The following is a 6,462-nucleotide window of genomic DNA, read 5'->3' as shown; positions in this document are numbered from 1 at the left end:
TTAGTTAGTGTTTAAGGGAACTAGCAGAATTGAGATTTATTTGGTTTAAAATTTTTTTTTGTCTTTTAATAGAATTTTATTTTCTTTAAAAGTGTCATTTAAGTGTTTTTCTTCTAATTAGACATGACCAAAATATAAGATGAGAACAATATTTCAAAGAATACAATTATTCACTAATAATGAATACCCCAGACTTAGTGGGAAATTTAGGCTAAATGAAACTATTTAGTCAGCAAACAACTGAATGTTGTTGTATTCTTTGAAATATTGTTCTCATCTTATATTTTGGTCATTATTACTCACAAAGATCTAAGTGACTACAATATGTAAGATTATTCATTCAATAAATATTTATTGAGTATCTTGTATATATAGACATGGTCTCTATTATCAAGTCTTGTAGGAGAGATAGGGCAGCTATATGAAATAAATGCCATTAGAGAATCAGAACTATAAAAAATTCCTATAAAAATAGGAAAGACCACTTCTCACTAGGGTATGGATGGCTTGGTCAGGAAAAGTTTTATGTTTTAAGTCCCTATTTTACATGGAGTAGTTGATATTTAGATTTTGACAAGTAGAGATGAAAGGGAGGGCATTCCAGGTAGAGGGCACAACATTAAAAAAGCATAAAGTTGGGGAAATGTGAGGCATTCAATTTGGGGAAATGCTGAGCAATTCAGTTTTGCTGGAATATATGGTATACAAATGTATGAATAAGGACACAGAAGTATGTTAGAATCAGAATGTGGAAAGTCTCAAGTGACAAGTTAAAGCATTTAGACTTTATTCAGTAGACAATGGGAAGCAAGTAGAAACTTTGGATCACAAAAATGCCATGGTTGGAGTAGTATTTTAGGAAGATTTCTCTGGCAGTGATTTGGAAAGCTTTTTTTTTTTAAACTTTTTTTTGGGGTGGGGCAATGAGGGTTAAGTGACTTGCCCATGGTCACACAGCTAGTAAGTATCAAGTGTTTGAGCCTGGATTTGAACTCAGGTCCTCCTGAATCCAGGGTCAGTGCTTTATCCACTGCACCACCTAGCTGCCCCATTTTGTAAAGCTTTTTCAGAGATGAAATGACTAATGACAAGGAGAGTAGTTATGAGATCTAGGAAAGGGGTCACAAAGGCCCCGAACCTGGGTGGTTGCAGTGGGCTTGAATAGGAAAGTACAGATTCAAAAGATGTAAGAAAAGAATTCATAGAACTTGGATACTACTTGCATTTTGGGGGTAAGAAACAGGAATCAGTTGAAAATGACCAAGTATTTTAGGTCAGATGTATGCTTGGGAGAATGGTGGGGCTAGGGAAATCTGGAGTATTATACCATCATCAGATTTAAAGCTGAAAGGGATCTTGGAAAATTATCTATTCTAACCCTCTAATTTTGTGAAAGAGGGAATTGAGATGGAGCTGGGTATTGTGAGTCTATTCTTTTACATAGCAGGGTTCTGAGAAAAGGAATTGGTTTAGAAGAATTTAGGAAGGCTTATAATTAGCAATATTTAATATGGGAGAATAAAGTATAGGACAGTGGTCTTCAAGGCAAGGAGTCAAGACCTTGACCCTAACCAATTGGAGGATGAGGAGCTGGGTCACATCCCATCCTCCCCACTATTGCTTTTTGTGATGCTTGTTTACAACAACAACAACAACAACAACAACAACAACAACAACAACAACAACAACAACAACAATAACAACAACAACAACAAAACCATCTTCACTCCCTCCATGATTCCTCCATTTTTACCCCTCCCTTTGCTATACAAGCTACTAACCTTTCTCTTTCTGAACCAGGAATTGGAATTTCAATGCATTTATAAATTAATCAATAGCTGGGCATCCACAGCAGTAATTATGCAGGCATCATTGGGAAAATTCTCCTCATCCCACCACCAGTATACCCACTCCTTGTTCCCCAGATCACCTCAGGGTTGTGGTAGGTACATGGAGGAGGAAGCTCTGCCCTGTGTCTCTCTTCTCTTTTCATTTTGGGTGAGATGGAGTGCATAGCACAAGATTACCAAGTATTGATGGATAGTGACAGATCACAAATCTCATTACATTATCTTTCCCAAAACCCCACCCCACTCTAGAACATTTTTTACTAGTCATCCAGGTTCATACTACCAGAGTCATCTGTTACTTCTCTTGTTCCCTCACTTTGCATAACTCATCAGTTGCTAAGTCTGTAATTTCTACCATCACAGCATCACTAGTCCCATAGCCACTGCTGTGTTCAGGCCCTCATCATCTCTCCCCTGGGCTTTTGAAGTGCTCTAATTTCTCCTTGCCTCAAATATCTCTCCTTCTTCAATCCATCCTTCCCATAGCTACCAAAAGTATTCTCTTAAACCTCAGGTCTGACTATGTTGATTCAGGATCAGATATTATTTCATCTTTATTTCATCCTTTTAAAATTTTGATTTTTCTCTAAACTATATTATTAGTATAATAGTACATGCATATAATTTGTAAACAAGGATATATAAATACAGATGTTTATGTATACACATATCCACACATATACATACATATGTACATACACACATACATGCTTATGGAACTTGACCAAATTCTTAGTGATAGGGATGCACAATAAAACAGTTTGGAGATTACTTATGTGGTAAATGGAAGGCTGAACTTGGAGCCAGGAACATCTGGTTTCAAGTCTTTCCTTTGGCACATTCTATCTTTATGTGATCTGTAAGTCACTTACTTCCTAAGTTACCCAAGGCAATTGCAGAACATTTAGAGAACTACATGGATTTTACACTGGGATTTTTCCTTATATGTAAAATCACAGGTATAGATTCTCTTCTTCCCTCCTCCCCCTGCCCCCCACACCTCAAAGGGAGCAGCCTCTACTTATTTTCTTGATGGTGTAGTGGCTAGAATTTGAGACTTGGAGTCAGGAAAATTTGAGAACTGGACGCTTTCCCCCAATCCTTTAAAATATTTTTTGAATTTTCTTTTTAATTTATGGAATAAAACAAGCCTTTCTTCAACATAGTGTAAAAATGCACATGAAACTATAAATATATTATGTACAACTTGGTATTCCTTCTAAAGGTATAATAAAGTTATCATATAGATTTCTTTTTTTTTCCTCCCCCTCCCACACTAGAGATGGCTGCCATTAGACGCAAATACACACACACACACACACATATGTATATAAAAAATTTGTAATATCATTCTATATATACTTCTATTTATCAGTTCTTTCTCTGGATCCTGCCCTTTTCTAGCTTTGTGTTTGTCTTTATCTGACTTTTTCTCTTCTTTCCTGTGCTTTATAGCATTTAAAATCTAGGCTTAAATTTAAAATTTATTCTCCATATATCCCTTTTGAAAGACTTACTTTGCTGTGTAGGGGAAAATAATTAATTGGGTTATTTCAAAAGTAATTATCTTATCTGTCCTAGTGTTAAGAATTGAAATTCTAGTTCAATTCACAGAGATGTGTGATACACTTTGGAATGGCTGGGGTTTGAGGAAGGAATTAAATACCATTCTTATTCTTAAGAAATGAGGAAATGTAACATAATAATGGAGCACCAGATTTAGAGTCAGGCCAATCTAGCAAAGCCTTACTAACTCATGCTGGCAGTGTGACCCTGGAAATGCCCTGAGTAACTCACTAAATCTATAATTGCAGAGACAGCACCAGCCTGAATTAGAAGAGGAAATTTTCCTCATCCATACCATTTTAATCAAAGGTACAAATGAGCTAACATATGAGAATGTGGTAGAAATTGTGATTCCTATAGTATTCACAAATGTTGGCTTGTTTGTTTTGACATTTGCTAATAGGAATGATATAAAAGTGTGTTTTCTGGGACTCTCTCATATATATTAGGGTAATAGAATAATCAGTTTATAACTTTTGCCACCAGTGCATTTTTGCTCATGATGCAGTATTCTTTGTTGCTGTGAAGTATGCATGCAAAGGGAGAGATTATGGAGCAGTAGCGGGACTCACGAGCATACATATGATTGCAAGCCTAGATCCAATACAATTAAAAAGTAACTCCTACATATGGCACACCTAATAAGAACTTGGGGTACGCACATGGTCTTGGCATATCCTTTGAGTTGTTGTGCATTCTTTGTTTTTGAAGGTGATCATTGATATCACAGGTGATGTCTTGATTTGCTTATGAATTGGATTTAAGTGAGGAAGAGTTGTGCAAAATTGTTAGCTTCACTTTTTCTCCCTGAGTTCTCAAAGTCCAGGGATAAGACAAAAGTTAGCATGACTGGTGATGGCCCAAGACGCCATGGATGAGCTTGGTGTCTTTGAAGCCTGCCCAAGCTTTAGGCACTCCACAGCACCTCTTTCAGCTGCATTCATGGCTATTATTCTTCTGGGGGAAGTCTTCATATGCTTTGTGTAAACATTCCCCTAACTCACCAATAGGTTTGAGGCCTATCAGTTATCCTCCACTTGGTTTAGCCCATCTACTGAGATGGTTTTATTGGGGTGTGGCAACTGCTGCATATGATGGAGCTTCTTGAAGTCACAGGTAAGAGTTGGACACCAAAGGTGGATAAGCATTCCTGAAAAGGAGTGGGCAAGCCCACATCAGAGGTGCTAGTTCTCCCGAACACCCTTATTGTATTATATGGAATTATTGGGGAGTTTCAGTAACTTATGTGAAAGTTTTGTCAGGATGTACCAGTATGTGATGTACATGAATATGTGGCTCATCCTTTGAGATGTTGGTCTATGCTTAGTTTCTGCCATACTCATTCTTTGAGTACCACTGGTTTGTACTCTTAGCTCAATCATGAAATATGGATTTGTTGATGACTATGGTATTTTCCCTTTTTCATTACAGCTTAGGGATACAGCAAGAGCAAAGGCCCAGGGAGGTGGGGAGACACAGAGGCAGAGAGACAGACACAGACACAGACACAGACACAGACACAGACACAGACACAGACACAGAGAGAGAGACAGAGAAAAAGAGACAGACACATAGAAACAGAGATACAAAGAGGAAAAAGAAGAGAGGAGAAGGGAAGAGGGGAGAGGCAAAGGAATAGAATAAAAGGAAGGGTAAGGAGAGGAGTGAGGGGAGGGGAGAGAGATTATAGAAGGGAGAGAGGAAGAGGGAGGAGGAGGGAAGAGGAAAGGACAAGAGAGGAGAGGAGAGGGAGAGGAAGAGGGAGAAGGAAAGGAGACAGAGAAGAATCCAACATCCCCTTATGACAATTTTTAAAAATTAAAAAAAAAATTTTTTTGCGGGGCAATGAGGGTTAAGTGACTTGCCCAGGTTCACACAGCTAGTAAGTGTCAAGTGTCTGAGGCCAGATTTGAACTCAGGTCCTTCTGAATCCAGGGCCGGTGCTCTATCCACTAGCCCCCTCCCTTATGACAATTTGAATGGATGTTTCAAATATCTCAGCGGAAATTCACAAAAATAATTTTCCTAGGAAATATTTAATGTGAGGTATTTATGCCACATGTATATAATGCCTGGGACATGACTTAGCTTGAATACCTAGGAAAGAGAATTGTACAGTTTCCCCAAACCAAAGTTTTTTTAAGTAGAAAACACTTTCTGTCAGTCTAGTAACTATACTGAAGGATGGTGTTGGGACATAAACAATTTCAAATAAAGAGTAATGATGGCAAAGGTGCCAAGGATTTTTAGCATCATAAAACTCCTTGCCATTATATTGTCACATTAAAAGAGAACAGCATGATGTACTACACTATTTAGCATCCAGTGGCCTCTCATTAGATATTATTGACTGATTTCCTGGGGACATTTAGTCCATGACCTACCTCCAAGCAGGTATTCAGCTAAACATAGTAACCAAGTTATCAACTTATTAATTTTCATAGTTTACAGGACAGTGAATACAGGTAGAGCAGATGTTAATAAGCCTGCCACCAGATCTGCTAAGGACCAGGGCCTTTAGCATATTTGTCCAACAAAGCACCTGGCAAGTTGAGTCTTACAATTGTGTAAGACAGAAAGGATAGGGTATTCAGTTCAGTTCAATCCAATTAAACTCAACAAGCATTTATTAACCACCTACTATGTGCCAGACACTGTGCTAAGTACTGGGGATACCAAGAAAAAAATCAATTGATTCCTTCCATCAAGAGAGATTGCATGCTATTGAAACTAGCAAAGACATGGACTAGTGGGGAAATTCCAAGTTCAATACAAACTTATATTCACTCATGTATATATAGCTTAATACACATATATACTATATATAAACACATATGATTCTTGTATAGAATTGTTAATAACAAACCTAAAAATTTGAGGATAATTATTCCAGATTCTTTTTTAAGGTAGAAATTAATAGCTATAAAACTTTTTTGTGTACTATGTTTAATAAGGCATGTCTTGTATTTAACAAAGTAAGGCTAAGCAAGAGAGTTCTCCTTGGTCCACCAGGAAGAAGAGTCAGAACAGAACAGTGACAAATTAC

Source organism: Dromiciops gliroides, chromosome 3 (genome assembly GCF_019393635.1).
Source record: "Dromiciops gliroides isolate mDroGli1 chromosome 3, mDroGli1.pri, whole genome shotgun sequence".
Classification (NCBI taxonomy): Eukaryota; Metazoa; Chordata; class Mammalia; order Microbiotheria; family Microbiotheriidae; genus Dromiciops; species Dromiciops gliroides.
Note: the sequence above shows the minus strand (reverse complement) of the source record.